This window comes from Gopherus evgoodei, chromosome 15 (genome assembly GCF_007399415.2).
Source record: "Gopherus evgoodei ecotype Sinaloan lineage chromosome 15, rGopEvg1_v1.p, whole genome shotgun sequence".
NCBI lineage: Eukaryota > Metazoa > Chordata > Testudines > Testudinidae > Gopherus > Gopherus evgoodei.
The window spans coordinates 1,290,377-1,302,398 of record NC_044336.1 but is presented as its reverse complement, the minus strand read 5'-3'; the positions used below and the strand labels follow the sequence as shown (position 1 = coordinate 1,302,398).

The window sequence follows — 12,022 nt, the reverse complement described above, 5'->3', positions numbered from 1 at the left end:
TGATTAGGGTTTCCTGCCTCTCAGGGAAGTGCCCTGGCCATGGGGTATTCTGGCCAGTGGGCTCTCCGTCTCGCCTGTTGCGGCTGCTCCACCATACATCACTATTTAAATATTCATTGGGCCAGTGAGAGGGTGAAACAGTCTCTGCTGCCCAGTGGTTAGTGTGCTCATGGGGGAAACCCAGGTTCCAGTCCCCCTGCTCAGTGTGCAAAGGATGCTGCGGTAATGGAGAGCCTGGTGGGGTGTTTGAGGATAGGCAAGGTACTGTCTTACAGCTGCTATGCAGAAAGAAGTGGCAAGAATTAGACAGAGCCTGGGTGAAGAACCTAGGGAGACTGTTCAGCCCATGTCAGTCTCCCCCAACTCCTCTCCTGACCTCAGTGAGCTGGCTCCCAATCCCCCCATTTCCCTAATTGGTTCCAAGTCTCCCCCATGGCTCCCAGTCTTCTTGCCCAGCCAGTCCCAGCTTCCTTCCCTCCACATCCAGACCCAGTCCTTGTGCCAATCTGCTCCTTCCCCACTCCCACCCTGACTGGTCTGCCTTGGCTCCAACTGTGTTCTAATCATACAGCTTCCTCCATGGTGTTGCGTGGGTGCCTGAAGGGGGTCACTGAGAGTGTAGGGAAGACAGGCTCCCTGCTCTCGGTTCTGGTGCCCAGCCCCACCATGTTCTGGAGCAGCAGTTGCAGGGAGAGTCAGGTAGAGTGTCACAAACTTCTGCCTGTCCCAGTTTGCTGCTGGTATTAATATCTGACACAACAGGTGTATCATTCTGTGCTACCCTGTTAGAATTTTCTACCTCCATCCCCTGGGGCCAATGGTAGCAAATTCTGGTGTATAGGGGTCTCCCTGTCTCAGTTTTGTTAGTCCTCACCTTTCCCTGGTCCTGTGTGCTTGCAATGGCGGTTTTGGATTACATATGCCATATCTCTGGCCCCCAAAGCTGGCCCTACGCACTGGAGTGGGTTCAATAACAGTGCTTCCATACAAAGGAGATGTGAAGGGGACCGAGAGACATTGGGTTTTATTCCACAGATTTGTAGTCCAGCATACACCCCACCTGAATTTACTGTGTTAGCTGCAGCTGCACTGACTGGTGGAGGGGTTAACTGGAGCAGGCTGGCGGAGCTGTCACTGTGATAGGAGGAGGAGTGCACGACGTGTACCCAGAGGAATCAGTTATGCCTCATGTCAGCGCTGAGTGCTGTAGGTTGGGTTAGAGGCAGTGCACAAGGGTTTCTTCTTGCCATGGGGACGGTCAGCAGGCTGCTGGCATACACAGCAGTGGGCTCCAGGGATTAGTGAGCATATGGGAGCTGGGAGGGAACGGGGCTTGTTCGGTTGCTCTCTGAGGATAGTGCGTGCACAGTCTGGCCAGCATTAAGAGTGGGGAGATGCTTGAACATGCTCAGTGAGGACGAAATCTTCAACAATTTTAGCTAAAACCGAAGAAGTGGACGGGTAGGGTTCTGTGGCCTGCTTTGTGCAGGGGGTCGGACTAGATGATCATATTGGTCCCTTCTGACCCTAAAGTCTATAAGTCTCTGCTGAGCATGTGCAAACAGCATTTTTCAAAGGCATATACATTAGCCAATTGCGGGTGCATTTTCCCAAGCATGGCAAAAGGCACCCTCCCCAACCACCTTCCCCGGACACACAAGCTGCATTACAACACCCTGCTCCGAAGCATGGGGAGCACTCAAGCTTTTCAAAGAAAAGAGTGTCTAAATTTTTTAGCATGGGCAAAACCACACATTTTTTTCCTAGCCTCAGTCTCAGAAATGGCTGGACTGTTTTGGCTGAAATTTTCCCAACTATTTCATCCTCAGGCAGAGATCTCGCATTGAAAACATCAGGCCAAACAATTTATGTTTGGCAAAGTTATAAGCCACTGAAAATAGTTCCTTAAAACAGGGTGCACTGAGCAATCTTAATAATAGGTGGTGCTGTCAGCCCAGCTTATGGTAGTCTGCTGCTCCCCTGTATAGGTGTGTTCAGGTGGCTGGAGGCTGAACGCTCTGTGAACTTCATTCCTCTGTCCACAGAAAGACCCTGTGAGGAATCATGGTGAGAAATGGATGAAAGCCACTTCTGAAACCTCCCCACTCATCCTTCTCACCCTGACAGGCTGCAGGATAATGTCCAGGTTTCACTCCAGATCAAACCATACTCCAGGAGTCAGGGACAGGTAGGGGATGGTCAGGGGCTGCTGGTGGGAGGGGGGAACGATGAATCTGAAAGAACAGAAGGTGCTGAGAAGGGAATGAGCTGCTGAGATGTATTTAATAAGGGGCACTCAAGATGCCAGTAACTGAGCGGGTGGGACTATTGCTCACTGAGTGGGAGATTCTTGCTATTCCAGGAGCCAGTGACCTTCGAGGAGGTATGCATCAGATGCATCCGACGAAGTGGGCATTCACCCACGAAAGCTCATGCTCCAATACGTCTGTTAGTCTATAAGGTGCCACAGGATTTTTTGCTGCTTTTCGAGGAGGTGTGTGTGTATTTCAGTGAGCAGCAGTGTGCTCTGATGGACCCAGGTCAGAGAGCCCTCTACAGGGATGTCACGAGGAAGGGTTCCTGTCCTCTCAGGTGTTAGAATCTGTGGGGTCCCTGAAGCAGCTGGCTTGGGTTCTACTCAGGGTCCTTTTCCACTCCCTTAGGTTTCATGGGGATCAGCCCCACAGTGTGTGTGCATGTGTTACAAAGAGTGACAGTCCCTTTCATTCCGGTTCCCCTGGGAGAGGAGATTCAAGGACACACCCGTGGTTAGGGCTGGTTAAAATATTTGCAACTGAACAGTTTTCTGTCAAAAAATGCCATTTAATCAAAATGTCTCACCAGAACGTGTCCATTTCAATTAAATTTTCAATGAGAGAAAGCCAAGCTGTTTCATTTTGACAATGTCAGTGTCTCATTTTGACTCATCTTGTTTGCACTTTTATAGGCATATGTTTTAATATTGTATTATATTAGAGAATATTATGTATGTGTCCTGTTCTGGTGCCCACAATTCAAGAAGAATATTGATAAATTGGAGAGGGTTCAGAGAAGAGCCACAAGAATGACTAAAATATTAAAAAGCCTGCCTTATTGTGATAGACTCAAGGAGCTCAGACAGAAGAGAAGGTGAAGGGGTGACTTGATCACAATCTATAAGTACCTAGATGGGGAACAAATGTTTAACAATATGCTCTTCATTCTAGCAGAGCAGAGTCTAACATAATCCATTGGCTGGAAGCTGAAGCTAGACAAATTCAGACTAGATATAAGGTTTACATTTTAACAGTGAGAGTAATTAAGCACTGAAACAATTTACCAAGGTTCATCATGCATTCTCCATCCCTGAGAATTTTAAAATCAGGATTGAGTGCTTTTCTACCAGCTCTGCTATAGGAATTATTTGGGGACAGTTCTCTGGCCTGTGTTATACAGGCGGTCAGACTAGATGAACACAATGGTCCCTTTTGGCTTTGGAATCTCTGAATCTGCGATAGTGACACAACACATCCGCCAGCAGACATCTGACTCTCCCAGAGCATGTCCATGGACCTTTTCTCCCAATTTCCAGCACAGAGTTGGGGTTTAAATCACGTCTCTCTATAATAAATATTCTCTGGCTGTGTTGCAAGCCCTGATCTTGCTTGTTCTCTTTCCCCCAAGCAGGATTTCCCATCACCAAGCCTGATGTGATCTCCTGGATGGAGCGGAGGAAAGAGCTGTGGACCCCAGATCTGCAGCACTCTGAGGAACTGGAACTTCTGAGTGATGTCTGCACAGGTGAGGAATTGGTTACATCAGCCAGGAAACCATTGGAGCGGGAAGGATGGTTTGTGGCCAAGGAACTCTCTCCTGATTTTTCTCTCTCCAGTAGTTATTTGGGGTTCTCCCTTGCTCTCTGAGGTTCCCTTTCCACCCAGCACAGGGAGTGACTCCTGTCTGCATTCTCTCTCTGTCCCAGCAGGTGATGGTACGGGGAGTGAGAGCGAGGAAGAGACCCCTCAGCAGGAAGGTCCCAAGCCAGTGGAACCACATGGTGTGGTATCGGGAAGAGCCGAAAGGGACGTTTCCCAGAGTCCTGAGCAGGGAAAACCTCAAGGGACAGGGAAGATCAGATCATCCCACCCGGGCAGAGGTGTCAGTCAGCTCAGAGATGTCGGGGAGCGGCCCTACCGGTGTGAGGACTGCGGGAAAAGCTTCAGCAGCAGCTCAGCCCTCATCATCCACCGGCGGATTCACACTGGGGAGAGACCCTACAAGTGCCCTGAGTGCGGGAACAGCTTCAACCAGAACTCGGCGTTGATCGCACACCGGCGCATCCACACTGGCGAGAAGCCGTACGAGTGCCCCGACTGCAGGAAGCGCTTCAGCCATGGCTCCACCCTCATCAAGCACCAGCGCACCCACACAGGCGAGAAGCCCTACCAGTGCGAGGAGTGCGGGAAGTGCTTCAGCATCCGATCGACCCACGTGCGGCACCAGAAGACCCACACGGGCGAGCGGCCCTACGTCTGTGGGGAGTGCGGCAAGAGCTTCAGCGACAGCTCCTACTTTGTGCAGCACCAGCGGGTCCATATGGGTGACATGCCCTACGCCTGCCGGGACTGTGGGAAGAACTTCATCTGGAGCTCAGCCCTGCTGCGGCACCGGCGCATCCACACCGGTGAGAAGCCCTACATCTGTGGCGACTGCGGGAAGAGCTTCAGCGAGAACTCCACCCTGCTGCGGCACCGACGCATCCACACTGGTGAGAAGCACTACAAGTGCACCCAGTGCGGGAAGAGCTTCAACGACAGTTCTTCCCTCATGCGGCACCAGCGCGTCCACACTGGGGAGCGCCCCTACCAGTGCCCCCAGTGTAGCAAGAGCTTCGTGGACAGCTCCACCCTCATATGCCACCAGCGCACCCACACCGGCGAGCGCCCCTACACCTGCCCCGACTGTGGCAAGAGCTTCACCGAGAGCTCCACCCTCATCACCCACCACCGCGTGCACACGGGAGAGCGGCCCTACACCTGTCCTGACTGTGGCAAGAGCTTCAGCCAGAGCTCCAACCTCGTCACCCACCAGCGCATCCACACTGGTGAGCGCCCCTACGCCTGTGCCCAGTGTGGGAAGAGCTTCTACCGTAGCTCGGACCTCATCCGACACCACAGGACCCATACGGGTGAGAAGCGCTATAAGTGCCCTACCTAGATCCAGCTGAGCAGCTCTGGGTATCTGAGGGGACGAGGCTCCCTGCAAGGAGAGCTGATCTTGTGGCCAGCATACACAGCTGCCTGCATGAGCACTCCAGATGGAGGGCACATGGTGGGTGAGACATCTGCATGTGCCAGGGCTCTGTTTTCACAGCCGTATGTGTGAGCCCTTTTGGACAGAGGGCGTATGGTGCATGAGTCGTCTGCCGAGGCACTGTTCTTTCGCTCACCTTCTTCTGAGAGTTTGTGCAAGTGAATTTGCCTTTGATGCCTCCTTATTGACTTTTTTGTTGTTGTTATTGGTAATGGAGTCAACTCAGGAATCACTTTGGTAAATATTTTTCCATCCCAGCCTTTTGCATAAGCTAGTTTTCTGAAGCAACAATCCTTCAATAATAAGTTAGTGGGGTTTTGTTGTTTTTCGAAAAGTAACAAAGAGCCCTTGTCACTGTGACCTGTGGGGGGAGAGAGATTGTGCTGAACAGTGGCAGTTTTGCTCGACGGTGACATACTGTTTTGTGTGTGAGTCTTTGGACAAGGGACACATGACGCCTGAACCCTTTTGATGTGTAGAATTTGAGGCCCTTTTCCTTCACACATCTCTGCATGCCAGAGGGTTTGAGCAACAGAAGCTTTCATGGTCAGTAAGCTCCTGTGGGTGTTGGATTTCAGCACTAAGAAAGGGGTTCCCCTTGGCCCTGTCACTCCACCCCATCCCGCAAGACAAAAACAATGTACAGCCCTGGGCCACACACCCAGCCAGCTGACACAGTCCCTGAGACACTTCTCAGATCCTCATGGGTGTCAGCAGCTCAATCCATATGGTGCCTCTGAGACCTGTGTTGGTCTGTGCTGAGCTCTCAATCATTGCTTGGCTGTGGCATCTAGGAGAAGGCATTGCATTGCTCTTGCATCCGGATGGTGGGGGTTAGGCATTAGCTGTTCTGTGCTGGAGGCTTCTCACCGCCTACAGCATTGTGCAGATATGCCCTTATGGGCTGAGCATTATTTAGCAAGGCTGGGCTGGTGCATGTAACCCTTGGACTGAGGAGGAAACTTCAGCACATAGCGCCAGATTTTTTAAGGTATTTAGGCACCTAATGGGATTTTCAAAAGCTTCTAGGTACCCAGCACCCATTGACATCAATGAATTTCAGGTGCCTAGGCTTGCATGTTCATGGCCTGCAGGGTCAAGTCAATGCATATGAGTGCCCAACTCCCTTAAGCTCTTTTGGAGGCCCCAACTATAATTCCTCTCTGCACAGAGAGCCAGCACAAAGTCTATGCACTAATCTAAGCACTGATGTCTGCAACTGAAATCAAACATGGAATGCTGATTCTCCAATGTCTAGCAAGGGCTGATTTCCGAGGACCATCTCTGTGTGACTTAGAGCCACTATCTACTGTAACGGGGATCAAGAGAGGAGACCCCAAAGTTACTTCTGATGAGGACAGAGGAGTGCGAGCTTAGAAAGGAGCAGACTTAGGAGACTTCATCCCATGAAGTTTTATGGGCCAAAGCACCCACAAGCGGGGCCAGATTTTCTGACTAGCTCAGTGTGCAGGATGGTCTATGTACAAGCTGAATGCTGTTGGACATCTGGCCACTTGTTATGTAAGTAGCAAATGTTAGCAAAAAATAACTCCCAGGGTTATTAGGAGTTTTTTTTTAAATAAAAAAGCTACCCAATAAAAAGTGTGAAAACAATGAAACACGCAGGTCATGTGCATCAATGTAGGAATACACTTGCAGTTCATACATTCTGTAACAAACACCTGTGTGGGGGCACTGGCTGTAGGGACACTACTGTGTCCCAGGATTATCAAAGGGGATCCTCAACATATAAGTGGTCGGGGGCTGATGGGAACCTGGCCACAGGGAGGCTGCCAGGAAGCATATTGCTCTGGGACTTTGTAATTACATTATATACATCAGTCCTGAAGTAGAGGTGGTCACAAACAGCATGCAGGCAACCCCCTCTTCCCTCTCCCCACCCCCTTCAAGAATCTCAGTGCAAACTCCAGAGTCTGTTTCCCCAGGAGCAAGCCTTTCCCCAGAAGTTACTAGTTAGAGAGATGAAAGCAGATTGCAAGCTTCCCCTAACTGCTTGCCCCTCCCTGCAGAAAAGAATTCAAATCGCAGACTTAACTACAGAAGAAAATTTCTTCGAAGACGCATGCCCCAGGAGGGCCCAGGAAAAGAATTAGTAAGCCCATGTGTAACTGGGCCAGAGTTACGGTTATGGGTTCAGTCATTTCTGACCCACTCCCCTTCTAAGCAATTTTGCCGGGGAGTCACAGACCTGGAGTCTGTAGCAAGAAGGCTGGTGGTGGCATTGAGCTGGGACTGCTCTCAGCCTCCCTGTATCACCTCAGGCCAGTCACCTAATCTGTATGTTTCTCAGTTTCCCTGTGTGGGGGTAATGGGGGGTAATAATCCTGCCTGCTCTGTTTAGACAGAGCTATCTGGGGCAGGGACCCTCTCGAGGTCTGCGCATCCCGACAATAGGGGCCGGTTCTCAACACCTTGAGGTGCTCATGTAATACAATTCATAACAATCACGTCGTCCCAGGCACCCCCATCAGGGCTGTGCACAAAGTCCCACAAAAGCTGTTTTTTCAGACCATTGATTGGTTCCTGTTCCAAGCATGAATTCCACCCTGTAACTGATTGTCAGACATCCCAGAGGTATCCTAGCAAATTCCCTGGCTGTATTCAGTTTCAGCAACATCTCAACCTCCTGCTCAGGCAAGTGCTCCTCAGTGCCTGGGGAGCTCAGCTCGCACAAAGCTGGGAAGCTCACCACTCCCATGAAGCTAGGCCCCAGGGGATACTTACAGGTGAGTTTAGATATTGTGGCCACATCAGCACTGGCCTCCCCTCCGCGGATCCAGCCAACGGAAATAAGGAGACACTGGGAGTCGGGGGTGTTTCTATGGGGACACAGATTTGCCCCAGAGGATCCCTCACAGCAGAAGAGTCCCAATGGCCCAGTGGGCTTCCTGGAGCCCTAGATAGCAGCAGGCTTGGGTATATTTGTTCTGCAGGATCCTCTCTGTTCAGGAAGAAGACAGAATCTGGAAAATCCAGGAAGGAGCGTGGGGTGGTTGATTTGCTGTAAACTTAAGCTCCAATGGCTCAGTAAGCCCCATTTGTAAAGAAGCAAGAAGGACCATGATGTTTGGGAGAGGACCGGTTGGCACCGCTGGATTTGGGAGAGGGTAGGTTCCCATTTGTCGCCTGTGTTATTTGTGGTCCCGCTTCCTGCTGTTCTGGGGCACCTGGGCATCAGGCAAATTTGTGTCACAGCAGCTGAAGAGTTTCAGGGACCTGTCTTCAGCCTGTGAGTGAGTTGCAGGGGGGAGGTTGCAATCCGATACTTCTGCAGGGAAGAGCTTTGTTGAGGAAAAGGGAAGGGCAACGGTAGGGAGGGATCTGGCACCAGCCCCTGGGGCAGCCCCGGGCTCTGCCGACACCAGCCCCTGAGCCGGAGCCTGCAGGTGAGGGGAGAGACCCGGGGAAAAGGGCTGGGGCCGGTGTGGTTTGTGTTGTTACACCAGACAGGAAAGTGACTCTGCCCCAGCTCTGCTCTCAGGCAGGGGTCTGCGAGTCCCAGAGCTGCTGACCTCCCTGACCCCCCCAGGCTTTGCTCCCTGAGCACCTGCAGGAGCCAAGCCAACTCCAGGAGAGTGAACGTCCTGGGATCAGACCAGAGAACGAGTCTCCCAGCCCAAGGAGAGGGGGCAGGAGGGAGATGGGAGGAGAGATGGCAGGGGCAGGAGGGAGATGGGAGGAGAGATGGCAGGGGCAGGAGGGAGCAATCAGTGTGGAGGGAGGTTCCTGGCTCCCAGCCCTGCCCAGCTGCATTCCCTGCAGCACCCTGGGGCAGATTGACTTTCTTGGGACAAAGTGAGGAGCAGGAAGAGGAAAAGCCAGTTCCTGCCTCTGCCAAGTCCCCACACTGCTAGGGGAATGTGCTGCCCTGGGGACAGTGTTGGGGGATTCCCCAAGCAGCTCCTTAAATTCTGTCCCCTGCTAAAAACATAAATGTGCTCCAGAATCTTAACTTCACTTTAAAATAAACAGTATGCCCACCAGCTCTCAAGTGTGCAAAGAAACCTTTGAAAATGTGAAGGGAGTGAGACTGATGCAGATTTGTCTGCCTGAGTTTGTAGCCAGCCTAAAACAATAGCACCAAATGGTGGGAACTGTCCCCATTCAGGCAATAATCCTGTCATAATCATACAGCTAAGGGTAGCATAAAATCCCTCATTTATCTGTAAGGGATTAAGAAGATCGAATAACCTGGTTGGCACCTGACCAAAAGGACCAGTAAGGAAAGAAGATACTTTAAAATCGGGGCGGGGGAGGTTGTTTGTGCTCTCTTTCTCTGTTCCCTCTCTGGACAGAGAGAGAGAGACCAAGCAGGTAAAACATCTCCTTTAAACATTCCTGAAATGAAACATCTAAAATTACAGAAATTGTAAGTAATGGCAAGGAAATGCGTTAACTCGTCTTTTGTTTTAGCTTGTGAATTTTCCCTGTGCTAAGAGGTAATTTCATTCCTGTTTTGTAACTGGAAAGCAGAGTCAGAGGGGAATTCTCTGTGTTTTAAATCTTTTTATTTACCCTGTAAAGTTACCTTCCATCCTGATTTTGCAGGTGTGATTTTTTTACTTTTTTAAAAAAATAAAAGTTGTCTTTTAAGAACCTGATTGATTTTCAGTGTTCTAAAAACCCAGGGGGTTGGTCTGTGCTCACTTTGTAACCAATTGGTTAGCATATTATTCTCAATCCTCCCAGTGAAGGGGGTTGGGGGAATATTTTGGGGAAACAAGGACTCCAAGTGGCCCTTTTTCCTGGAGTTTTGTCTAAATTACTGGTGGTGGCAGCAATACCATCCAAGGACAAGGAAAGGATTTGTACCTTAGGGAAGTTTTAACCTAAGTTGGTAGAAATAAGCGTACGAGGTCTTTCATGCGGGTCCCCCACATCTTTACCCCAGAGTTCAGAGAGGGGAGGGAACCCTGACAAATCCCTAAAGGAGACATTTAGATATTGCAACAGTATTAACTGCCTGGTTTAGCTGGAACATAAATCTAATCTGCATCCCTGTTGCTGCGATGTGGGGTTGGAGATCTGGGATGCGAGCTAATGTCACACTCCAATGGCCCCCTCCCTCAAGGGGTCCCCCTAGGGGAGGCAGATCAGCACTGTACATTGCTAATGTTATTGCAAGCATCACAGGGCATTTTGGGGGGGTCGAAGGTGTGAGTATGGAATGGAAGATTCCTTTGCAGTGTACGACAGGTGGATGGGGAAGAAGGAAGAAAGCAGAGAACGGGTTAACTCAACACTCCAGCTTGCTCAGTCAGAAAATAAGGCACCGACTCCAACCCAAAGCCACAGTTCACAGCTGATGCTTGGCTGCCTGCCGAGAAAGACGGGAGCCTGGAATCCACCAACCAGCCATGAGAAAGGAAGATGCAACTAAATAGACCTGCAGAGGCAGTCCATAACAAGTGAGACAAGCAAAGGCCAGCACAAAAAACCCTCCAAAACACAACAAAGTCTAGCCAGTGTGTTTTGGGAAAGTTAAGGAGACCACAAAAAGCTGGTTTTAACTGGTACAAAGAGCATCAGGAGCAGAGGTCCCTAAACAAAACACCCCCAATGGAACACAGACTTAAAAACCCTCCCGAAAGCCAAAGCAAGCCAGAGATCACAGCAGACCCCGGGCGACCTGGGCCCAGGACAAGAACTTTGGTCCATCCGTCCCCCTCTTCTTCTGACATTATACCCAGGCTTGGCCAGCCTTGTATAGTGCGGGTGTGAGTATGAAAGTGGGTTAGGACTTGGGGGCACTAACACTTTCTTCCTTCCTCTGAGTGATGTGAGGAACCCCCCTCCCCCAGCACTTTCTGCTGTTATTTTATTAATAAAGCTTTAAAACTTAGACACTTGGTGTGTTTCATCATCTCCTTCCCAAACAATCCTGTGGCCTCAGCCTGATCACCTGATGCCTCAGGCAGATTGGTAACAGAAATCTGTCACAGTAGGGGGGGGGGGGGGTGTAAAATAGGACAAGGAGCCAACTTGTTTCTGCCCAGATTACTGGGGGAGGGAACTACATCCTCACTGCTCCCAAAGAAAGTCCTGCCCCTTCGGAGCCTGCCCACACACAGGGATGGAAACAGGAGCTGCATCCACAACCCTGACTCTTTGGTCCCCAAATTGCTTCCGAACTGTCCTCTGGGGCAGGGAGACAGTTCCCTGCCACAGAGATCTTACAGCTTGGCCTCCTGACATTCATGACCAGGACTCTGAGTTTACTATGGGGAAAAAAAAATTCTCCAATAAAAACCCTAACACTCCAATTTTTTCTGTGATTAAAATGAAAGGCTGAACTTTCATTTCCCTAGCCCTAATATGTATAGGTATCAGTTGAACCCAATGTTTTATTGATATACAGCAGAATCCCATTTATCTGATCTAACTGGGACCGGGGCCAGATCAGATAATCAAAAATTTGGATCATCAGCAGGGGCTCAGACTGTCAGCAATAGGAGGCAGGGATGAAATATCAGTTTCCCATATTCCTATGTGTGCACTGGTGGTTTGGCTAATATGGAGAGCTGGATAATGGAGGATCAGATAAATGGAGTTATACTTTATATGTTTTTATTTTTTCACAAAATGTAAAAATAAAAGATTCTCTGTAAAAATGCAAATTCTGCATTTTTCCATGGCAAACGGATTCCTAGGATCCCTGTTCATGACCCACCTGGGGGTCACAACCACTTAATTGAGGAGTGCATGCTTT

General features: G+C 50.1%; 1 protein-coding gene and 2 pseudogenes across 1 annotated transcript in view; 2 read left to right on the top strand and 1 right to left on the bottom strand.

Annotated features, from left to right (window-relative positions):
- LOC115635683 (zinc finger protein 239-like) overlaps positions 1-12,022 on the top strand; it is an 811,791-nt gene that overhangs the window by 330,894 nt on the left and 468,875 nt on the right. The window lies entirely within an intron of this gene.
- LOC115635664 overlaps positions 1-12,022 on the bottom strand; it is a 1,110,108-nt pseudogene that overhangs the window by 891,533 nt on the left and 206,553 nt on the right.
- LOC115635418 overlaps positions 1-12,022 on the top strand; it is a 63,674-nt pseudogene that overhangs the window by 1,945 nt on the left and 49,707 nt on the right.